Below are 26,176 nucleotides of genomic sequence, written 5' to 3'. Positions count from 1 at the left end.
TTACAGCTTATTTTGACCCTTAATTAAAGTGTAATCATATCATCAGGTCAAACTATTTAGAACTACATTGCTGGGCTGCACCCTGCACACCTGTAAGAAAAGATATCTTTACAAAAGTGAAATAGTGACATTATCCTGTCTGCCACTAATATAATCCTGGCCAATATATATCCTCTCTCTTCTTTAAATCTCTTATGCAGGTTAATACTTTTCTTCATATAGACTTACATATAGGTAAACATTTATTAAGTTCTTTGAATTTGAACCTTATTACAGTAAATAAAACACTCTCACATATGGTATAACAAATATTTATTTGCACATAGGAGAGATGCTTGTTTTGATATATTAACAATATTTTCTCCTTCATTCTCTAATTTATTTTTTAACTAATTTTATTATTAGTGGTCTTGGATTTTCATGCACATAATGACAAGTTACTCATTTTCAATTTTATCATAAATTTGTCCTCTATTATGGGCTGAATTGTGCCCACCTCCCAAATTAATATGTTGAAGTCCTAAGCCTGAGTACCCTACTATGTAACTATATTCAGAGTTAGGGCCTTCAGAGACGTAATTAAGTTAAAATGAGGCTGTTAAGGTAAGCTCTAATCCAATCCAACTGGTGTTCTTATAAGAAGCTTTGGATACACAAGGAGACACAAGGAATGCATACCTACAGAAGAAAGACCATATGAAGACACAATAAGAAGGCAACACTAAAAAAAGTCCCAGAGATCTAAAGCACAATATAGTGAATATAAACAACAATATTGTATTATAATCGTCAAACTTGGTAAGACTAGGTCTTAATTATTCCAATCACCAAAAAAAAAAAGATAATCATGTGACATGATCAAGGTGCTAATTGTCACTACAACAGCAATCATACTACAATACATAAACCTACCAAATCAACATGTTTTACAACTTAAATTTACATAATGTTATATGTCAAATATATTTCAATTTAAAAAAGGAGACAACCACCTGCAAGCCAAGGAGAGATTCCACAGAAGACACCAAAATTAAGGACACCTTGATTATGAACTTCTAGACTCTCGAACTGTAAGAAAATGTATTTCTGTTGCTTGAGCCCTCAGTCTGCACCATTTTGTTATGGCAGACCTAGCAAACTAATACACCTCTCTAATGAATTAAAAATAATAAGCACAAAAAGGCTGGTGGAGCTTTATTAAATAAGTCATAATCGAATTTAAGTAAAGATTACTAATGGAGATAAAGTATATATACATCTCATCTCATATATTATACATATTATATATGAAATATCTTTTCTGTGTATTCATAGAACCTGCTGTGTGACACCGATTATTCTAGATGCTGTGTTGACAGTAGGGAAAAAGAAATAAAAATCCCTTTACTCTGCTCTTGGTTTTCTGTTCAGGATTAGTCTATTAGTTGGAATCACAGCAAGAGAGCAAGAGAGTATGGCACTAACCTGGCAGAAAGTCCTGACCAAATTGGTGCTGCTCCCTTAGGTTGAGGTGCTTGGTCATGACTGGCCCTTTGTTCAGGACAAGATAGTCCAAAGAAGAGCCTTGCTCTCATCTCACTTAACAAATCTTAATGGCAAAACACAAAAAGATCAAACCGTTTACAAATAACATAAATACATCTCAGAACCAAGCTCAAGAATATTTATTTGGCTACAAAATATCCACCACCCAACGAGTCTGTAATCCAATTGAAAATGACCAGATTTGTAAAGATTCAAGAAAATGGGATCCATGCGGAGCAAAATAAACCAATTAAAATTGTTGCTAATCATATACTGGTGTTAGAAATAGGAGAAGGGTTTTAAAACAGTTATTGTCACTGTATTCTGTACATTCAAAAAGTTAAGTAGAGGCATGGGAGAAAAAAGATTCAAATTGAACTTCTAGATGTAGATGAAAGCTACAATGCTTGATATAAGAAATACAATTGATGGGATCAACAGCACATTATGAATTTCTAGGGAAAAGACATAAGGAAAAAAAAAACAGAGAAAAAAATTAACAATGAACAGCAAATGGTAGAAAAACTTCAAGTGACCAGGTAAATATGCAATTGGAGTTCCTGTAGGAGTGTGAGTGATATGGGAGAGAAAATTTAGAGAAATAATGCTTGAAAACTTTTCAAACTGTAAATCCATACATCCATGAAGTTTATGTCAAGCATAAGAAACATAAAGCTACACCAAAGTATATCATAATCAAATTGCTCAAAACCAGTGATAAATATAAAATATTAAAAGCAGCTGGAGGCTTCCCTGGTGGCACAGTGGTTAAGAATCCTCCTGCCAATGCAGGGGACACGGGCTTGATCCCTGGTCCAGGAAGATCCCACATGCCGCGGAGCAACTAAGCCTGTGTGCCACAACTACTGAGCCTGCGATCTAGAGCCCGTGAGCCACAACTACTGAGCCCACAGTGCTGCAGCTACTGAAGCCCACGTGCCTAGAGCCTGTGCTCTGCAGCAAAAGAAGGCACCACAATGAGAAGCCTGTGCACCGCAATGAAGAGTAGCCCCTGCTCACCACAACTAGAGAAAGCCCGTGCACAGCAACAAAGACCCAATGCAGCCAAAAATAAATAAAATAAAATAAATTAATTTTTAAAAAAAGCTTTAAAAAATAAAAGCAGCTGGAGAAAAAAATAATTTGTACAAGGAAGCTAAGATAAAAATGACAAATTTCTTGTCAGAAACAAAGCAAGAAAAAAAAGAAAGAAAAGAAAGAAAGAAAGGGACTAAAAAAAAAAACTGTCAACTTGGCAGTTGGGGAGAACAGCAAAATCTTTCAAAATGATGAACAAATAAAGTTTTTTAAAAATACCTCTTGATTTTATTTTTTAAAGAATTTATGTTTCATTTGTATTTGCTTTTTGAATTTAACCACAGCTACTCTCAGGGGCCCTTTTTCCTGAGAATTATTAGCTAGAAAGTAGGGTGAAACCAAATCACAGATTAGACATCCCTCTGTAAAAAATAACAATTAAAATAATCATTTTATCTGAGTATTCTGACAAACTTCAGGGAAAGAACCTGACATAGGATTTAGTCACCTAACCCTCCATATATCTGTACAACCACTCAAGACTATAACAGTGTTGCACCCTCAGGGAGCTTTCAAGGGAAAGAAGGGGGTAACCTAAACTAGAATTATCAGGGCAGAACCTAAATTTCAAAATAGGTCCATATAACCCCATATTCTTTTTATCCGATCATTACCGAGGAGGTGCGTGGAGGAAATTAATCCTTTCTGAAGAGAGCTGAATTCAGTGGCCAAACTGCTTTACTAAGGTTAATTTTTTAAGACCTGCAGATCTTAGATTTGCATTCTCTGGAGAACTAGATTATTGGTGGACCCATATAATAAATTACATAGCTCCAAGGAGAAGCTAGAGTGAGACTCGTTAAAAATTAGTTATTTAAAACATCAAGTTATTTAAAACATCAAATGTACCTATGTATGCATTATGTGAGTCCCAGATGAAGAAGAGAGAAAAGAGCAGAGAGATTACTTGAAGGACGAGGGCCAAAAATCTCCCAAATTAGAGAAAAGGAGGTATGTACAAATTCAAGAAACTCAATCATCTACAAAGAGGATAAACCCAAAGAGGCCTACACTGAGATACATTAAAATTAAACTGTTGAAAGACAAAGACAAGGAGAGAATCTTGAAAGTAGTAGGAAAAAAGTGACTTGTCACGAACAAGGTATCCATCCTCATTAAGATTCTCAACGAATTTCTCAGCAGAAATCTTGGAGGCCAGAAGGCATTGGATGCTATATAGAAAGTATTGAAAGGGGAAAAAAATCTTATCAACTGAGAATTTTATATCCAATTGAGAGTTTTATATCCAGAAAAAAATGACTTTATAAATGTGTAAGATATTAACATATTCCCTGTTAAACAAAAGCTGAGGGAATTCATGATCACTAGACTACCCTAAAAAATGCTGAAGGGACTCCTCCAGATTATAATGAAAGGACACTAGGGAGTAATTTGAAACCATATGAACATATAACGATCTCCAGTAAAGGTATACCCATGAGAAAATTTTTAAAAATTATAATTTTGTTTATAACTTTACTTTTTATTTTCTACAGGATTTAAAAGAAAAATGCATGAATGTCATTATAAAACTGTGCTAATGAGCAAAGAAACTATAAAGATGTACGTTGAGACATCAGTAACATAAAGTGCAGGGAGATGGAATTATAAAGGGGTAGTTTTATGTGCAATTACATTTATATTGTTTCAATTCAAAATAGAGTACTATAACTTTAGGATGTTAGATGTAACCCTTATGGTAACCACAAAGAAAATATCTGTAAAAGGAGTTAGAAGGCAGCTGACACATGTGACTACAAACAATTTACTAAACACAAGGGAAGGTAGTCATAGACAAAATGAGTTACCACAAAAAGCCATAAGAATTACAGAAACAAATAATTACTTTATTTATGGAAAAATAACAAAAGAATTATTTCTTAACAGTAATTAAATATAAGTGGATTAAAATTCTGAAGCACAAGGCATAGTTTTGCACAGCTGATTTTAACAAAAAGGATATACTATATACAGCAGACTCACTTTAGATCTAAGGCTACACATAAGTTAAAAGTGAAAGGATGGAAAAGATATCCTATGCAAATAGTAACCAAAAGAGCTGCATGGCTATATATTAATATCAGACAAAATAGATGTTAAATCTAAAACTGGTAAAAGAGAAAAATAAGAACACTATGTATTGGTAAAAGAAATATTTCACTGAGAATATATAATAACTATAGATATGTACACAACAAACCTCAGAGTGCCAAAGTATACAAGGCAAATGTCGACAAAATTGAAGGGAGATACAGACACGTCCACAGCTAGAGAGCAAGATTTCAATACCCCATATTCAATAATAGAACAACCAGCCAGAGGATCAATAAGGAAATAGAAAATCTGAACAACAATATAAAACAATTAGACCTAAAAGACATACATAGAACACTCCACCCAGAAAGCACAGAACACACACTTTTCTTCAAGTGCATATTGAACATTTTGTATGATACATCATATGTTAGCTTACAAAAAGAACCAAAAAAAAAAAGTGAAGAAAGCCTTTGTGAACTACAGGAAACCATTACAAGTAATAATCTATGCATAACTCTGGTCCCAGAGGATGAGACAAAGAAAGGGGTAGAAAGTATATTTAAGGAAATAATGGCTGAGAACTTTCCATCTCTGCAGAGATATTTGGACATCCAAGTTTACAAAGCTCATAAGTCTCCAAACAGATCCATCCCAGAGAGATCTTCTCCAACAAGCATTGTGATAAAACTGCCTAAAATCAAAGGCAAAGAGAAAGTTTTAAAAGCAACAAGGAAAAAAGAAGCATCACATTCAGTGGAAACCCCCTCCCCATAAGACTATCAGCAGATACCTCAAAATAAACTTTGCAGGGTATGAGAGAGTGGGATGATAAATTCAACATGCTGAAAGAAAAAAAAAAAAATTAACCAAAAATAGTTTACCTGAAAAGCTGTCTTTCAGAAATGGAGTGATAAAGACTCTCAGACAAGGAAAATCTAATGGAATACACAACTGCTAGACCTACACTGCTTACATTGCCAAAGGGAGTTCTTCAAGGTTAAATGAAAAAACACTAAGAACATTAAAACTAAAAGATACAAAACACATTGGTAAGGCAAGTATATAGTGAAATAGGAATACAACAATGCATAAATATGATGGTGTGTTAATTAATCATACAAAGGTTAAAGGACAGAAGCATTAAAAATAACTATACTTACACACTAATTTGCTATAGATAAACAATATAAAAATACATAAACTGTGAAGTCAAATCATAAACTGTTGCAGGGAGCGAGTAAAAGGGTAGAATTTGTATGTGAATAGTTAGGTTGTCGCAGCCTAAAATAGACTGTTATATGTATAAGATGTTCATGGCTTATCAGCTTCACAGTAACCACAAAGCAAAGACCTACACTAGATACACAAGAGAAAAAGTAAAGAAAACCAAACATTCCTCTACAGGAAATCATCAGTTCACAAAGAAAGACATCAAGAGACAAAGAAAGGAACAGGAAGACTACAAAACAGCCAGAAAAAATTAACAAGATGTCATTAGTAAGCTCTTACATATAAATAAATACTCTAAATGTAAATAGATAAACATTTCCAATTAAAGGACAGAGTGATTGAACGAATTTTTAAAAAGACTAACTGTATTCCACCTAAAGAGATTTTTTTTTTCCAGCTTTCATGACAAATAAAAGTGAGGAGATGGAAAAAATATATTCCATGAAAATAAAAACCAAAAATGAGCAAAGGTAGGCAGTCGCTGGCAGCCATCTCCCTGCGATGGCGGCAGAGCAGGGCCGGCTGCTGCCGCGGCCAGAAAGACGGCAGTGCTGGCGATAGTGGTGGGTATAGCGGGGGCCTGTGACCGGGAGCCATCCTCGGGCCCAGGCACCATGAGCCAAGCGCCCCTCCCCCCCCACCAAAGGGGAGAGCAGCGAGCCCGCGAAGCAAAGGTCCCCAACACTAAGCGGCTTTATCCGAACTGTGGTGAAGGCTGTGCATCGACTTGACCTCATCCTTTGCAACAAAACCGCTTATCAAGAAGGGTTCAAACCAGAGAACATTAGCCTGAGGAACAAGCTGTGATCTCTGCGTCAAGCACCCGGTGGACTACGGGAGGAAGGCTGAACAGCTGCTGTGGAGAAAGGTATGCTGCGAAGTTATCCAGCTTATCACGACTCAGAAAGCATATCCACAGCCGGAGCACCTTAGAATGTGCCTACAGGAAACACCTGGTCGCTGGGATTGGCTTCTACCAGCATCTCCTTCTCTATATCCAGTCCCACTACCAGCTAGAACTGCAATGCTGCATCGACTGGACCCATGTCACCGACCCCCTCATAGGATGCAGGAAGCCAGTGTCTGCCTCAGGGAAGGAGATGGATTGGGCACAGACGGCATGCCACCAATGGCTAATGTACCTGGGGGATTTGTCATGATATCAGAATGAATTAGCTGGCGTAAACTCTGAGCTGCTAGCTGAGAGATTTTACTACCAAGCCCTGTCAGTGGCTCACCAGATCGGAATGCCTTCAACCAGCTGGGCACCCTTGCAGGCAGCAAGTACTGTAACGTGGAAGCCATGTATTGCTACCTGTGCTGCATCTAGTCAGAAGTGTCCTTTGAGGGGCCCTATGGGAATCTCAAGCGGCTGCGTGACAAGGCAGCCAAAATGTACCACAGCTGAAGAAGTGCGAGACTAGGAAACTCTCTCCCAACAAGAAGCGATGTAAAGACATTAAGAGGTTGCTGGTGAACTTTATGTATCTGCAAAGCCTCCTGCAGCCCAAAAGCAGCTCCCTGGACTCAAAGCTGATGTCACTTTGCCAGTCAGTCCTGAAGGACTTCAAGCTCTGTCTCTCCTACCTGCCCTCCCCACCCAACCTCAGCCTGGCCAGTGCGGATGAGGAGGAGTATGAGAGGGGATATGCTTTCCTCCCAGACCTTCTCATCTTTCAAACGGTCATCATCTGCTTTATGGGTGTGCACAGCTTGAAGAGAGCAGGAGCCGAGCAGTACAGCGCAGCCATTGCCTTCACCCTGGCCCTCTTCTCCCGCCTCGTCAATCATGTCAACATAGGGCTGCAAGCTGAGCTGCAAGAGGGCGAGACTCCTGTCCCGGCATTCCAGAGCGATGGCACAGATGAACCAGAGTCCAAGGGACCCTTGGAGAAGGAGGAGGGTCTGGGTCTTGAGCCTCCTCCTGCAGAGGACCTCAAGAGGGCGAAGTCAGAAAGAACCAGAAGTTCTCCCGCCTCTCCTGCCTCTGCCGCCCACCCACAGCTGGTGATGACAGTGACATGAGTGAAGGCTTTGAGTAGGACTTGAGCCATGACTCAGCCCAGGACAGTGAGGGCTCGGACAGTGGCTCTGACAAGAGTCTTGAAGGTGGGGGAACGTCCTTTGATGCCAAGACAGATTCAGAAATGAAGAGCCAAGAGTCCAGATCAGACCTGGAAGATAAGGAGGATGAGGAAGGGACACGGGCCCTAGCCCTGGAGCCACCTCGGGCCGGGTCAGAGGCTCCTGAATCCTTCAGTGGCCCACTGGACCCCAGCGAGGCCAGCATTGCCAGCAATCTACAAGCGAGGTCCACCCAGATGTTCCAGACTAAAGGCTGCTTCCAACTGGCCCCCACCTTCAGCAACCTGCTCCTCCAGCCCACCACCAAAGCTCCCACCTTGGCCAGCCCCAGGCCCCGTGTCAATGGGGATGCGGACAAGCCCTCAGAGCCAGCCTCTGAAGAGGGCTCTGAGTCGGAGGGAAGTGAGTCCAACAGTGGGCGGGGCTGTTGGAACGAGCACAGCATCCAGGAGAAGCTGCAAGTCCTCATGGCCGAAGGCCAGCTTCCTGCTGTGAAAGTCTTCCTGGGCTGGCCGCGAGCCAACCGCGGCATCATCCTTGTATGTGCGCAGAGCTCTCTAAGTCTGTGGAACTGCCTGTCTGTGTTGCTGAATCTGTTGCCAGCTGCTGGCGAACTCCAAGAGTCTGGCCTGGTCCTGTGTCCCAAGGTCCAGGATCTCCTTGAGGGTTGTGAACTGCCTGACCGCCCGTCTAGCCTGCTGCTCCCAGAGGACATGGCACTTCACAGTCTGCCTCCCTTCCAGGCTGCCCACAGATGCTTTAACTGTGACACGGATCAGCTCTTGCTCAGCACCTTAGAGGAGACAGTCGTGCACATCTGCTGCATCCACAGCGTTGGCCACTTCATTGCCCGCCTGCACGGCAGCAGCCTACACTTCAACCCAGAGGTCAGCATCTCCCAGCCTGAGCAAGAGAGGCTGCAGCAGCAGGCCCGGGCCCAGTTCCGCATGGCACAGGAGGAAGCTCGGCGGAATGGCCTAATGAGAGACATGGCCCAGCGATGACTTCAGCTTGAGGTCTCTCAGCTGGAAGGGAGCCTGCAGCAGCCCAAGACCCAGTCAGCAATGTCTCCCTACCTCGTCCCCGACACCCAAGCCCTCTGCCACCACCTCCCTATCATCCGCCAGCTGGCCACCAGTGGCCTCTTCATTGTCATCATCCCAATGACAGTGATCGATGGCCTGGATTTGCTGAAGAAGGAACACCCAGGGGCCCAGGATGGAATCCAGTACCTGGAGGCAGAGTTTAAAAAAGGGAACAGGAACATTGGCTGCCAGAAAGAGGTGGGGAAGAGCTTCGAGTGGCATAAGCTGAAGAGGCAGGATGCAGATGCCTAGACGCTCTATAAGATCCTGGACAGCTGCAAACAGCTGACTCTGGCCCAGAAGGCAGGTGAGCAGGACCTGAGCGGCATGGTGACCATCATCACAGGCCTTCCACTGGACAACCCCAGCATGCTCTCAGGCCCTATGCAGGCAGCCTTGCGGGCTGCTGCACATGCCAGTGTGGACATCAAGAATGTTCTGGACTTCTACAAGCAGTGGAAGGAGATTGGTTGAGACCGACCCCCAGGCCCTGCAGCGGGCTGACTGCACGTCTCTCCTGCCCTCCCTGGCAGCCAGGACCACCACCTGTAGTCACCCCACCACACGCAGACTCACGCACGCACACAGGAAGGAAGCCCAGCTGCACACAGGCTGCAGGAAGGGCCCAGGAGCCAGCTGGGAGGGTGGGGTCCCCCTGTTTCCAAGACAATGTCAGGAAAGCAAGGAAAGTGCTTGGAGCAGGAGAGGCCTGTGGGCCCCTAGCCAGCCTTCCTGTCTCAGCCCCCCTGCTTTCCCCAGGGGCAGGTGGCAGGCACGGGTGTCTGCGTTTCATTGGAGTCGTTCCCGGACCGCTGAGGGGAAGGGACAGCAGAAGGGGCCCTTCTTCCTCAACCAAGGCATAGGGTGGTTGGTGCCAGGAGTTTGGGCCCTCCGGCCTTGTGGGTAGAGTTGGGTAAAACCAGATGTCTGGGTGGTTCTCTGCAGACCCTTCCTCTCCTCGAGGCCCACCCATCCCCCTCTCATCTCCCTTTGCAAGAGCTGGGCAGCTCTGGAGCCTTGGGGACTCTTAAGAAAGAGGAGCCTGGAGCTGCCTGCACCAATAGCAGGGCAGGGCTTAGATCCATCCTGCTGCAGGGGCTGCACACCCATTGCCCCACTTCTCTTTTCTGTCTCCCTTCATCTGGCTTCCGGTGCAGGGAGCAGGCCCATGACGGCTTCAGGCAGTCAGGCCTATATGCCAGTGAGGGCTCTGTGCCCACCAGCCCCATGGTCACTGCGCTTTGTGCTCTGGGCTGCTGTGCTGGGACAGAGTGGGATGCCAGTAAGAGGAGGGGGACGACGTTTGAGGCCACCACCCCCCTTACTCTCTAGGGAGGGGCCTGTGTTCGGATGGGCAGCAGAAAGGAGACGTCCCTTGAAGCTGCCTGGCCAGGGGCCCTCTGCCCTGATAGGCTTCCCTACTTTTGTCCTTCCCCAGGACTAAAGGCCTGGAGGAGCTGAGCACGGGGCTAGCTTTTGGAGTGTCGAGGTGAATGTGGGAGCAGAGATCATGAGTGGAACAGCAAGAGCAGGGCTGTGTGTGGGAGGCTTTGGCCAGGATTGCCTCAGCCCCTCCCCCTCAGGCTGCACATATATCTCGGACTGGGGGTTGAAGGCAGGGATCTCAGCTCTGCTGTTCCCCCCAGCCCCAGTGCTAGCCGAGCTTCCCAGGCTGTTCTCAGAGGACAGCAGGCATCCCGCCTCCTTCCTCTAAGACGGTAAGTCTGGGACCACCTGGGGGCAGTGTGATCACCCCCATTTCCAGTCCCTGGCAGAGACTGAGACTAAAGCATCATTTAATAAAGACACCCCCCGACCTGAAACCTAAAAAAAAAAACAAAAACAAAACCACAAAAACAAAAATGAGCAAGGGTAGCTCTACTTATAACAGAAAAAATAGACTTTATGCCTAACATTTAACATGAGACACAGAAAGTCATTATATAATATTGAAGGGTCAATTCAGCAAGGGGATTTAACACTTGTAAATTTTATGCAACTGACATTGGCACACCTAAATATATTAAGTCAATACTAACAGATCTGAAGGGAGAAATTGGACAGCAATACAGTAATAGTATGAATTTCATTACCGCATTTTTGATAATGATATATGATCCATACAGAAAATCAATATGATCATATATGATCATATATGATCAACAGATATATGATCCATACAGATATATGATCCAATATGATCATATATGATCAACAGATATATGATCCATACAGAAAATCAATAAAGAAAGAGCACACTTATGCTATACTTAGACTAAATGGACCTAACAGATATACACAGAGCATTCAGTCAAACACCAACAGAATAGACATTTTCTCAAGGATACATGAAATGTTCTCCAGGAAAAAGCATGTGATAGGTTACAAAGCAAGTCTTAGCAAAATTAAAATATTTAAATCATGTTAAGTACTATTTTTTTTTTTACTACAATGATATGAAACTAGAGATCAATAACAGGAGGAAACCTGGAAATGTGCAAATATGTATAAATTTTTAAAACACATACTCCTGAATAACCAATGGATCAAAAAAATAATAAAAAGAGATGTAAAAAACACTCTGACATACATAAAAATAGAAATACAACATGGCAAAACTAATGGAATTCAGCAAAAGTGCTCCTAACAGAGAAGTTTATAGTGAAAAGCGCCTACATTAAGGATAAAAAGAGATCTCAAGTAAACAATGTAACTTTTTACCTCAAGGAATTAGAAAAAAGAAAACAAGCAAACCCAAGTTTAGCAGAAGAAAATTACGAAGATCAGAGCAAAAATAAGTGAAAATCAGATAAACAATGAAGAGCTAGTTTAAAAAAAATAAGAAAAATCAACAAAACTTCAGCTAAACTAACATCAGGAATAAGAGCAGACTTTGTAACTGATACCACAGAAATACAAAGGATTATAGGAGACTACTATAGGCATTTATATGCTAATAAATAGGATTATTTAGAAGAAATGGATAAATTCCAAGAAACATACAAGCTACCAAGACTGAATTAGGATGAAAGAGAAAATTTGACCAGACCTATAATGAGTAATGAGATTGACTCACTATTCAAAAACCTCCCAACAAGAAAAGCCCAGGAGCAGATAGGTTTCCAGATGAATTCTACCAAGCATTTAAAGAGGAAGTAGTGCCAGTCTTTCCAAATTCTTATAAAATATGGTAGAGGAGAAAACATTCCCAAACTCATTTTTTTGAGGTCAGAATTACCCTGCTTCCAAAACCTGATAAGGACATGGCTAGAAACAAAAGCCACAAACCAATATTCCTGATGAATATAGATGCAAATCATCAACAAAATAGTAGTAATCCAAATCAGTCACACAATAAAAGGAACACACACGCTGATAAAGTGGGATTTATCCCTGGATGCAAGGATGATACAAAATATACAAATTAATAAATGTGATACACCACTTTAATCAAAAGTTAAAAATCATATGATCATCTCAATAAATTCAGAAAAAGAATTGGACAAAATTAAAAATTATTTCATGATAAAAACTCTCAACAAGTGGACATAGAAGGAATATCCCACAAAATAATAAAGGTCATATATGACAAACCCACTGCTAACATCTTACTCCACAGAAAAAGTTTGAAATCTTTTCCTCTGGAAAAGAGAAGGATGCCACTTTCACCTGTCCTCTCAACAATGTATTGGTAGTTCTGGCCCGAGCAATTAGAAGAGAAAAAGAAGGAATAGGCATCCAAACCGGAAGGGAAGAAGTAAAATTGGCTTTTGCAGATGACATATAATTATATATGTAGACTATCCAATACTCCTATGCAAAAAACATTTAGAACTAATAAACAAATTTAATGAAGTAACAAGATACAGAATATAAAAAACAATGTAGCTGCATTTCATTACACTAGGAAAAAACTATCTGAAAAAGAAATAAAGAAAATAATCGCATTACAATAGCATCAAAAATAATAATATACTTAGGAATAAATTTAACCAAGGAGGCAAAAATCTGTACACTGAGAACTATAAGACTTTGATGAAAGAAACTGAAGAAATCATAAATAAACAGAAAGATACATTCATGTACTGGAAGAATTGGTTTGTTTGTTTTTTTTAACATCTTTATTGGAGTATAATTGCTTTACAATGGTGTGTTAGTTTCTGCTTTATAACAAAGGGAATCAGCTATACATATACATATATCCCCATATCTCCTCCCTCTTGCATCTCCCTCCCACCCTCCCTATCCCACCCCTCTAGATGGTCACAAAGCACCGAGCTGATCTCCCTGTGCTATGCGTCTGCTTCCCACTAGCTATCTATTTTACATTTGGTAGTATTTATAAGTCCATGCCACTCTCTCACTTCGTCCCAGCTTACCCTTCCCCCTCCCCATGTCCTCAAGTCCATGCTCTACGTCTGCGTCTTTATTCCTGTACTGCCCCTAGGTTCTTCAGAACCTTTTTTTTTTTTTTTTTAGATTCCATATATATGTGTTAGCATACGGTATTTGTTTTTCTCTTTCTGACTTACTTCACTGTGTATGTCAGACTCTAGGTCCATCCACCTCACTACAAATAACTCAATTTCGATTCATTTTATGGCTGAGTAATATTCCATTGTATATATGTGCCACATCTTCTTTATCCATTCCTAAGAATTGTTATTGTTATACTGTCCCTACAATACAAAGCCATCTATAGATTCAGTGCAACCCCTATCAAAGAGTCAATTACATTTTTCACAGAAATATAAAGTTGCTAAAATTAATCTGGAACCACAACAGACCCCAAATAGACAAAGTAATCCAGAGAAATATTTTTTTAAAAGCTGAAGGCTTCACACTTTCTGATTTCAAACTCTATTAAAATGCAATACTAATCAAAACAGAATGGTACTGGCATAAAAATGCACATGTAGATAATGAAACAGAATTGAGAGCACAGGAAAAAAACTCATGTGTATATGGCTTACTAATACTTCCGAAGGGAACTGTGAATATATAATGGGGAAAAGATAGTCTCTTCAGTACACAGTATTTGAAAAAGTGGATATTCACATGCAAAATAATGACACTGGATCCTTTTCTTAAATCACTCAAAAATTAACTTCAAATGGATTAAGACTTAAATGTAAGACCTGAACCCATAAAACTCCTCAGAGAAAATAAAGGGAAAAGCTTCTTGACATTGGTCTTGGCCATGATTTTATGTATACAACACCAAAGCACAAAGACAATAGCCAAAATAAACAAGTGGAACTACATCAAACTTCTGCACAGCTTCTACACACAACAAAGGAAATAAGAAAATGAAAGGCAACTGACAGAATGGGTGCAAATATTTGCAAGCCACATCTAATAAGGGGTTAATTCTAATATATATATAAGAAACTCATACAGCTCAATATCAAATAATAATAGTGATAATGATAATAAATAAATAATCTGGTTAAAAAATGGATAAAATACCTCGATAGACATTGTTTTTCACAAAGAAGACATATAAATGGCCAACAGATACATGAAAAGTTGCTCAATGCCAGTAATCATCACTGAAATGAAAATCAAAATCTCAAAGAAATATCACCTCACACCTGGTTAGAATGGCTATTATAAAAATGACAGGAGATAACAAGTGTTGGCAACGATGTGGAGAAAAGGGAACTTTTGTACACTGCTGGTTGGAAAGTAAATTGGTGCACCCACTGGAAAACAGTACGAAGTTTCCCCTAAAAATTAAAAATAGAATTACCATATGATCTAGCAGTTCCTCTCTGGGTGTCCATTCTTAACTAATGAAGTCACTCTCTCAAAGAGATGTCTGCTCCTCCATGTTCTTTAAGCATTATTTACAGTAGTCAAATTATGAAAATAACCTGTGTCCACTGATCAATAAATGAATAAAGAAAATTATGTGTGTGTATATATATAATGGAATATATTTCAACCATATAAATGTCTGCCATTTGCAACAACATTGATGGACCTTGAGGGCATTATACTAAGTGAAATAAGTCAGGCAGAGAAAGATGCATATTGTAGCACCTAACTTATGCATGAAATCTAAGAAACCCTAAGTCATAGAAACAGAGAGTAGGTGGTATTTGGCAGGGAAAGGTAAGGAATACGGGTGGGAGAGGCTAAGATGGTCAAAGGGAACAAACTTCCAGTTTTTAGATGAATAAGTTCTAGGGTGTAATATAAAGCAATGTGACTATAGTTAACAATACTATATACTTGAAATATGCTAAGAGGGTAGATGTTACAAGTTATCATCATGGAAAACAGAGATAACTATGTGAGGTGATAGATATGTTAACTAAACTTATTGTGGTAATCATTTCACAATATATACATGTATCAAATCTCCACATTGTACACCTTAAAGTACACAATGTTATTTGGCAATTAAATCTCAATAATCTGCAAAAAATAGTGAACAATGTTTTCTCAGTGAAGGAATTGTTCACCACATTGTTCTATATGGAAAGAAGGGGTTTTTTTGTTTTTGTTTTGTTTTTTGTTTTTTTGTTTGTTTCCAGAGTTTGGCTTTATTTTGCAGTATAGAAATTACTGGAGCCACTGTGAGACAGACATCATTGAAGCAGAGGCCCTGTCAAATCAATACTGCGTTGCAGCTTGGTCCGCTGAAGAAGCCACACCTGGGTTGGAAAGAAGCTTTGTAGATACAGATATATATATATTTATAAATATATATAAATATATATATATATATATATATATATATTTAAACATGACATAGCATTTTTAAAATTTTTTATTTATTTTATCTTTGGCTGCGCTGGGTCTTCGTTGCTGCGCGCGGGCTTTTCTCTAGTTGTGTCGAGTGGGGGGCTACTCTTCGTTGTGGTGTGTGGGCTTCTCATTGCGCAGCATGGGCTCTAGGCACGCGGGCTTCAGTAGCTGTGGCATGCGGGCTCAGTAGTTGTGGCACGCAAGCTCTAGAGCTCAGGATCAGTAATTGTGGCGCACGGGCTTAGTTGCTCCACTGTACGTGGGATCTTCCTGGACCAGGGATCGAATCCGTGTCCCCTGCATTGGCAGACAGATTCTTAACCACTGCACCACCAGGGAAGCCCTGTAGATATATTTAAACAAATATTTCTAACAAAGTTCATATGAGCTCCTATGAGGACTGTATTATTTTAAAGAATAAATGTGTTCATCAGCTCACTCCATATATAAATCACTGTTTAAATACACATATATATAAATGTTTCACAGTACTACTTTCATTTGAAAAATTTGAAAAATTATTTCAGTGAATGATTGTCCATCCAATTGTCTGCATTTAAATCACTATTAAAGACACGTTTGAAAAAATTTCATGTAACATTACTAGTGTGCACATTTTAGAACAGCACTATTTCAATGAATATTTGCCACATTGGTCTGCATGGTAAACATTAGAGATAAATGTTATAAACATGTTTCTAAAAGGGCCACTTGGTCGAGAAGGTGTGAGAAAGGTTATTTCAGTGAATGAATGTGTTTGCCACACTGGGCTGCCTATATGTGCATTGTTTAAGTGCACATTTATAAAAGATGCTTCTTACAGTATTTCCTCTGTGAGAAGTTGAGAAAATGTTACTTCAGTGAAAGAATGTGTTCCCATTTGTAATGATTATAAAATAGTGTGTTTAAAGAGCCATGTATAAAAGATGTATCTAAGGGTGCTATTTCACCTCTAGTTGATAGAGTTATTTCAAGCAATAGATGTATTTACCACGTGTAATAGATGTAAAATGGTTTTATAGACACAGGTATAAAAGATGTTTCTAAGAGTGCCCCTTACTTGTGAAGTTGAGAACTGTTTTATCAAGGAATAGATATGTTCACCACAATGTATTGCTTACAAAGCAGTGTTTAAAAATACATGTATAAAAGATATTCCTAAAACTACTATTTGCAAGGGAAGTTGAAAATGGTGTTATCCAGGTATAAATGCATTCACAACAATGCTCTCCATGTAAATCATGTTTTAAAATAAGTGTAAGAATTGTATATAATAGTGCTACTTGCATGGAAAATTGAGATGAGTCTTATTTTAGGAATAGATGTGTTCATCATACTGTACTACATAAAAACAAAGCAAAAAAAGAGTTTAAAAGGTTCGAGAATGCTACTTGGTGTCCATATTTGAAAACAGTGTTATTTCAAGGACAGATGAGTCCACCACACTGTAATGCTTGCAAACTGTGTTGAGAGAGAAATTATAAAAGATGTTTCTAAGAGTGCTACTTGCATGCAGATTTGAGATCAGTGCTCCTTCAAGGAGTAGCTGTGTTAAGAGCATTGTTCTCACAGGGATGGACCTAGAGATTGTCATACTGAGTGAAGTAAGTTAGACGGAGAAAAAGACAAACATCATATGGTGTCACTTACATATGGAATCTAAAAAAAGGGTACAAATAAACTTATCTATAATACAAAAATAGAGTTACAGATGTAGAAAACAAACTTATGGCTACCAGGGGGTAAGGGGGAGAGGGATAAATTTGGGAGATTGGGATTGACATATACACACTACTATATAGAAAATAGATGACTAATAATGACCTACTGTATAGCACAGGAAACTCTACTCAATACTCTGTAATGGCCTATATGGGAAGAGAAGCTAAAACAGAGTGGATATATGTATAGGTATAACAGATTCTCTTTGCCATACAGCAGAAACTAACACAACATTGTAAATCAACTGTACTCCAATAAACATTAAAAAAACAACAACACTGTTCTCCATTTAAATCACTATTTATGCACATTAAAAAAGTTGTTAGTAAGAAGTTTACCTTCATGAGAAATTGAGAGGTGTGGTGGTTTATCATTGTGGTTTTCATTTGCCCTTCCCTGATTAATGGTGTACAAAAGATATTGCTAGAGTGCTTTTTGCATGCAATGTTAAGAAAAGTGTTATTTCAAAAAAAGGATGTAATGCATGTAAAACAGTGATTCTAGGCAAATGTATAGATTTTTAACAGTGCTAATTGCATTGAAATTTTATTATATTATTTCATGAAATAGATGCATGGCAGATCATGTAAAACAGTGATTAAAGACACATGTAAACAATATGTTTCTAAGAGTGCTTCTTGCATTCAAATTTGATAAGTTATTTCAAAGAATGGATATGTTCAACACAAAGTAAATTATGTAAAGCTTGTAAATATACATGTAAAAAAGGTTTCTAAGAGTTATATATGCATGAGAACTTTGGAACAGTATTTCTTCAAGAAATGTATGTGTTCACTAAGCTAATATGCTTGTAAAATAGTATTAAAGATAAATGTATAATAGCTGTTCCTAAGAGAGCTACTTGAATGTGAATTTGAGACCAGTGTTATTGCAAGTTCTCCACACTCTATTAAATGTAAATCAGTGTTTACAGACACATGTAAAAAATATTTCTAAGAGTACTGGTTAAATGCAATTTTGAAAAAAGTATTATTTCAAGGAATGTATTTTTTGACCACCCTGCTGTCCATTTAAAGCACTGTTAAAGACACATCCATAAAAGTTGTGGACAGCTAAATGCAAAAGAAACAAACTGGTCTACTTTCTCACCTCATGTGGAAAACTAAAGTCAAAATGGATTAAAAACTTAAATATAAGACCAGAAACCATAAAACTTCTCCAAGAAAACATAGGCATTATGCACTTTGACATCGGTCTTAGCAATTGTTTTGGATATGTCTCGTCAGGCAAGGGAAACAAAAGCAAAAATAAACAAGTAGAACTACATCCAAGTAAAAAGCTTTTGAACAGTGAAGAAAACTATCAACAAAATGAACAGGCCTCCTACTGAATGGGAGAAGATATTTGCAAATGAAATATCTGATAAGGGGTTAGTATCCAAGGTATACAAAGAACTCATATGACTCAACCTCAAAAACAAACAAACAAACAGATAACCTGATGAAAAAAATAGGCAAAGGATCTGAATAGATATTTTCCCAAGAAAACATACAGATGGCCAATAGGCACATGAAGAGATGCTCAACATCACTAATTATCAGGGAAATGCAAATAAAAAACACAATGAGATATCACTTCACACATGTTAGAATGGCTATTGTAAAAAACAAAATAAAACAAAAACAAAAACAAGTAACAAGTATTGACAAGGATGTAGAGAAGAGGGAAACCTCACACACTGTTGGTGAGAATATAAATGGATGCAGATACTATGGAAAACACTATGGAGATCCCTCAAAAACTTAAAAACAGAATTTCCATACTATCTAGCATTTCCACTTCTGAGTATTTATCAGAAAGAAATGAAAACACTAATTTGAAATGATATATGAACTCTTATGTTAATTGCAGCATTATTTACAATAGCCAAAATATGGAATCAACCTAAGTGTCCATCAATAGATGAATGGGAAAAATATATATATAAATATGTACATATATGATTGCTGGACTATTACTTATCCATAAAAAAGAATGAAATATTGCTATTTGTAATACCCAATGGACCTAGAGGGTGTCAAGCTAAGTGAAAGACGTCATCTCTGACATCCCACACTTGTCCACAATGCCAGGTTGCCAGGTCAACCAGCCATCCATCTGTGGATCATGGGTCTCCTAGAATTGGTCTTGGTGTCAGGCTTCCTGGTCAACCAGCTCACCATCTTGGGTGTCTGGGCACCTTGGGCTTTCCCTCAGGTGCTGGGATTCCAGGTCAACCAGATATCTTTCAGGGGTGTCTAGGACTTGGCCTCTGGCACCACGCTACCATCTTGACCAGTTGTCATTCCTGGACATCCCAGACTTGGCTGTTGATGCTGGGCTGCCAGGATGACCAGGTGTTTGTCCGGGAGTCCAGACTTTGCCTTCTGAACTTGGCTGCTGGATCTACCAGCTGTCCATTCCAAAGTGTCCTGAATTTGCACTGGACTGCTGGTTTGTCCAGCTGTTAATCTTAGGCATCTCTGACTTAGTCTCCAGCATCAGGCTACTGGATTGACCAGCTGTCTATCATGGGCATCCCAGATTTGTCCACTGTTGTCAAGATGCCTGGTCAATCAACTGTCTGTCCTGGATGTCCCAGGTGTCCTAGACTTGGCTTTGAGTGCCAGGCTGCTGGGTTGATCATCTGAATATCCCAGGCATCCTGGGTTTTCCTTGATGCCAGATTATTGGGTTGACCATCTGTACATCCTAGGCTTCATGGTTGTCCTGGATGTGGCCTCAGCCATCAGGCTGTCAGGTCAACCAGCTTTCATCTGGGGTGTCCTGGGCTTAGGCTTAAATGCCAAGCTGTCAATGAAGTCAGCTGTCTGTCCCAGGTGTCCCAGAATTGGCGAATGGTGTCAAGTTGCCAGGTCAACCAGCTATTTGTCCCAAGCATCTCAAGCTTCTTTGCCTTGGCCTTGAGTGCCAGGCTGCAGAGTTAACCAGCTGGCCATCCAGGGCATCACAGGCATCCTGAACCTGGCCTTCATTTTCAGGCTGCTAATTCAACCAGCTATTCACCTGGAGTGCCCCAGACTTGCCTTCTAGTGCTAGGCTGCTAAATTGATCAGCTATCTGTCCTGGGCATTCCAGACTTGGCTTCAGTGCTGAGCTACTGGGTTCAAAAGAACATCACATTTAAAGAAGTTTCAAGTGGCTTGTTACAAACATACTCATTACAAATCATTCTAAAACCTTCATTTTATGCCTTACAAAATGGGTATCACTTAGCTTGAATGAAAACAAACTTTGGTGAATGCAGCTTGCAAGTACTTTATTGGAAACATGTGTATTACAAGTCTTCTTAGATACTTCATGCATTAAAGAGTGGGTAATGCTTCCAAACAATGAAAGACATTGGGCTGAATACATCTTGATAGTATCTTGCTAGAAACATCTTTACTAAAAGTCTTATTATACACTACATGCATCACAAAATGAGTATCATTTGCAATCACTGAAAGAACTCTGAGTGGAACACTACTTGCAAGTAGCTGGGTAGAAACATTTTAGTTATGTCTTCCTTAACACTTCACTAAATGCATTCCAGAATAGTGATAATTTCCATTCATGGAAGAACACTGTGTTGAATCCAGCTTGAAATCTTTCACTGCATGTAAATATTACAGGATGGGTATTACTTCCATTCAATGAGAGAACACTACGCTGAACAAAGTTTGAAAGGAGCTTGTTAGAACTTCTTTATTGCAAGTCTTGTTAAACAAGTGACTATATGCATTAGAGAATGAGCATCATTTCCATTCTCTGAAAGAATATTGTGCTGAACACAGCTTACAAGTAGATTGCTAGAGTGTACTTTACTGCAAATACTGTGAAACCCTTCACTGCATGCATTACAGAATGTCTATCACTTCCATTCAATGAAAGAACACTCTCCTGAGCAAAGGGTACAAGTAGTTTTAAGGAGTACCTTTATTACATGTGCTCCTTGTTACACACTTTCCTACATGGATTACAATATGGGTATCACTTCCATTCACTGAAATAACACTGTGTTGAATACAGCTTGCAAATGGATTTTTATAATCAATTTTATAAAAAGTGCACTTAAAATCTTTACTCCATATATTAGAGTGTGTGTCACTTCTATTCATTGAAATAACATTGCTGAAGGCAGCTTGCAATAGCTTTCAGAAACATCTTAGTGCAAGTGTTCTTAAACACTTCACCACATACATTAAAGAACGGGTATCACTTCCACTGTCTGTAATGAAAGTGTAGTAAACACAGCTTGCAAACAAGCTTCTTAGAATCCTCCTTGTAAAAAATGATTTTAAATACTTCTCTACATCCACAGGAGAATGTGCATCACTTCCATTCACTAAAATGACACTATGCTTAAAGCAGCATGAAATTAGCTAAAAATAAATTTTTAATGAAAGTTTTCTTGAATTTTTCACTACATGCGTTACATATTCAGTATCAGTACATTCCCTGAAATGACACTGTATTAAACCCACTTGCAAGTAGGTACTTAAAAAAATCTTTATAGGAATATTCTTAAGCACTTTAATATGTACATTACAGAATGGGTTCACTTCCATTCACTGAAATAACACTGTTGAGCACAGCATGCAGGTAGCTTGCTAGAATCGCCTTTATTAACGTGTCCTTAAACATGTCATTTCATGCATTAAACTTGGGAATCTCTCTCCTCCTTTCACTGAAATGACACAATTCTGAATTCAGCTTGCATGTAGTTTCTTAGCAACCCTTCATATCAAGTGTTCTTAAACACTGTGCTAAAGGTAGCTTATAACACTTCACTACAGGCATTGCAGAATGGGTATCACTTTTATCCACTAAAATAACTCTGTGATCAATGTAACTTATAAGCACTTGTTTGAAATATCTTTAATCCAAATGTTCTTAAACACTTCACTACATGCATTTCAGAAAGTGTATCACTTCCATTACTTGAGAGATCACAGACAAGTGTGCAGTTTGTAATTGGCTTGTTAGAAACATTTTTATTGCAAGTGTTTTGAACCCTTTTACATACATTACAAGATGGGCATTACTCCCATTTATTGAAATAACATAGAAACACAGCTTTTAAGTAGCTTATTAGAACATCTTCATTACAAATGTTCTTAAGCACTTAAATACATGCATTGCAGAATGGGTATCACTTCCATTCACTGAAATAACACTGTGCTGAACACATCCTGCAAGAAGGTGTTTAGAAACATCTTTGGTATGTGATTATAGTCACATCGCTATGTGTATTAGATAACAGATATCAGTTCCCTTCACTGAAATACCACTGTTCTGAAAAACATCAAGTAGCTTGTAAGAAATATCTTTATAAGAAGTGTTCTTAAAATTTCACTACATGCATCATAGAATGATAGTATTTCCATTCACTAAAATAACACTGTGTTAAGAGCTTGTTAAATATGCATTCATAGAATAATATTTACAAGTGTCCTATAGTAACCACAATGCATTGCTGAATGTTATCACATTTATTCACTCATATACACTGAGCTAAATGCATCCTGAAAATAGTTGTTTAGTGAATTCCCTGGCAGTCCAGTGGTTAGGACTCTGCACGTCCACTGCAGGGGGCCCAGGTTTGATCCCTGGTCGGGGAACTGAGATCCCACAAGCCCCATGGAATGGCCAAAAAAAAAAAAAGTAGTTGTTTAAAACATCATTATTAAAGCTTTTGACAAAATTCAACATCCGTTTATGATAAAAACTCTCCAGCAAGTGGGCATAGAGAGAAACTACCTCAACATAATAAAAGCCATATATGACAAACCCACAGCAAACATCATTCTCGATGGTGAAAAGCTGAAAGCATTTCCTCTAAGATCAGGAATAAGACAAGGATGTCCACTATTATTCAACGTAATATTGGAAGTCTTAGCCACAGCAATCAGAGAAGAAAAAGAAATAAAAGGAATACAAATCAGAAAAGAAGAAGTAAAACTGTCACTGTTTGCCGATGACATGATACTATACATAGAAAATCCTAAAGATGCCACCAGAAAACTACTAGAACTAATCAATGGATTTTGTAAGGTTGCAGGATACAAAATTAATGCACAGAAATCTCTTGCATTCCTATACACTAATGATGAAAAATCTAGATGAGAAATTAAGGATACACTCACATTTACCACTGCAACAAAAAGAATAAAATACCTGGGAATAAACCTACCTAAAGAGACAAAAGACCCTTATGCAGAAGACTATAAGACACTGACGAAGGAAATTAAAGATGATACAAACAGATGGAGAGATATACCATGTTCTTTTGTTGGAAGAACCAACATCGTGAAAATGACTATACGACCCAAAGCAATCTACAGATTCTATGCAATCCCTACCAAACTACCAATGGCATTTTTCACAGAACTAGAACAAAAAAGTTCACAATTTGTATGGAAACACAAAAGACTCCAAAGAGCAAAAGCAATCTTGAGAAAGAAAAACAGAGCTGGAGGAATCAGGCTCCCTGACTTCAGACTATACTACAAAGCTACAGTAATCAAGACAGTATGGTACTGGCACAAAAACAGAAATATAGATCAATGGAACAGGATAGAAAGCCCAGAGATAAACCCACGCACATATGGTCACCTTATATTTGATAAAGTAGGCAAGAATATACAATGGAGAAAAGACAGCCTCTTCAATAAGTGGTGCTGGGAAAAATGGACAGCTACATGGAAAAGAATGAAATTAGAACACTCTCTAACACCATACACAGAAATAAACTCAAAATGGATTAAAGACCTAAATGTAAAGCCAGACACTATAAACCTCTTAGAGGAAAACACAGGCAGAACACTATGACATAAATCACAGCAAGATATTTTTTGATCCACCTCCTAGAGAAATGGAAATAAAAACAAAAATAAACAAATGCAACCTAATGAAACTTAAAAGCTTTTGCACAGCAAAGGAAACCATAAACAAGATGAAAAGACAATCCTCAGAATGGGAGAAAATATTTACACATGAAGCAACTGACAGAGGATTAATCTCCAAAATATACAAGCAGCTCACGCAGCTCAATATCAAAAAAACAAACAACCCATCCAAAATTGGGCAGAAGACTTAAATAGACATTTCTCCAAAGATATACAGATTGCCAACAAACACATGAAAGGATGCTCAACATCACTAAACATTAGAGAAATGCAAATCAAAACTACCATGAAGTATCAACTCACACCAGTCAGAATGGCCATCATCAAAAAAATCTACAAACAAGAAATGATGGAGAGGGTGTGGAGAAAAGGGAACTCTCTTGCACTGTTGGTGGGAATGTATATTGATACAGCCACTAGAGAGAACAGTATGGAGGTTCCTTAAAAAACTAAAAATAGAACTACCATATGACCCAGCAATCCCGCTACTGGGCATATACCCTCAGAAAACCATAATTCAAAAAGAGTCATGTACTACAATGTTTATTGCAGCTCTATTTGTAATAGCCAGGACATGGAAGCAACCTAAGTGTCCATCGACAGATGAATCGATAAAGAAGATGTGGCACATATATACAATGGAATATTACTCAGCCATTAAAAGAAATGAAATTGAGTTATTTGTAGTGAGGTGGATGGATGGACCTAGGGACTATCATACAGAGTGAAGAAGTCAGAAAGAGAAAAACAAATACCATATGCTATCACATATATGTGAAATCTAAAAAAAAAAAAAAAAAAAAGGTTCTGAAGAACCTAGGGGTAGGACAGGAATAAAGATGTAGATGTAGAGAATGGACTTGAGGACACGGGGAGGGGGAAGGGTAAGTTGGGACGAAGTGAGAGAGTGGCATGGACATATATACACTACCAAATGTAAAATAGATAGCTAGTGGGAAGCAGCTGCATAGCACAGGGAGATTAGCTTCGTGCTTTGTGTCCACCTAGAGGGGTGGGATAGGGAGGGTGGGAGGGAGAGGCAAGAGGTAGGAGACATGGGGATATATGTATAACTGATTTACTTTGTTATAAAGCAGAAACTAATACACCATTGTAAAGCAATTATATTCCAATAAAGTTGTTAAAAAAAAAGAAAACAATCCCATTCAAATGGATCAAAAATAATAAAATAATTTGGAATAAATGTATCCAAGGAGGGGAAAGACTGAAAACTATAAGAGATTGATTAAAAAAAATCGAAGAAGACACAAATAAAGGAAAGTTATATCATGGTCATGGATTGGAAGAATTAATACTGTTAATAGATCTGGACTCTCCAAAGAAATCTACAGATTCAATGTAATCCATATCAAAATTCCAATGGCATTCTTCACAGAACTAGAACAAAGAATCCTAAAATTTGCATGGACCACAAAAGACCCAAATAGCCAAAGCAATCTTGAGAAACAACAAAGCTGGGTCTTCACATTTCCTAAATTGGAACTATATTAGAAAAGCTATAGAAAAAAAAAAAAAAAAAGAATGCTGTTGACAAAAAAACAGACACATGGATCAATGCAACTGAAGAGAGTCCAAAAATAAACTCACAAATATAAGGTCAATTAATTCACAACAAAGGTGCCAAGAATATACAAGGGAGAAAGAACTGTCTCTTCAATAAATAGTGTTGAGAAATGTAGACAGCCATATGCAAAATAATGAAACTGG

General features: G+C 38.8%; 1 protein-coding gene and 1 pseudogene across 3 annotated transcripts in view; one reads left to right on the top strand and one right to left on the bottom strand.

Moving 5' to 3' along the window:
• LOC309633323 (uncharacterized protein) overlaps window positions 1-26,176 on the bottom strand; it is a 101,127-nt gene that overhangs the window by 30,883 nt on the left and 44,068 nt on the right. The gene's annotated exons all lie outside the window — the stretch shown is intronic.
• On the top strand, window positions 1,595-11,176 carry LOC309633322 (nonsense-mediated mRNA decay factor SMG5 pseudogene; annotated as a pseudogene). Its single transcript has one exon. The product of its transcript is annotated as a nonsense-mediated mRNA decay factor SMG5 pseudogene (transcript).

The sequence above is a fragment of the Balaenoptera borealis genome (genome assembly GCF_965194805.1).
Source record: "Balaenoptera borealis genome assembly, chromosome: 8".
Classification (NCBI taxonomy): Eukaryota; Metazoa; Chordata; class Mammalia; order Artiodactyla; family Balaenopteridae; genus Balaenoptera; species Balaenoptera borealis.
Note: the sequence above shows the minus strand (reverse complement) of the source record. Positions and strands in the feature narration are given on the sequence as shown.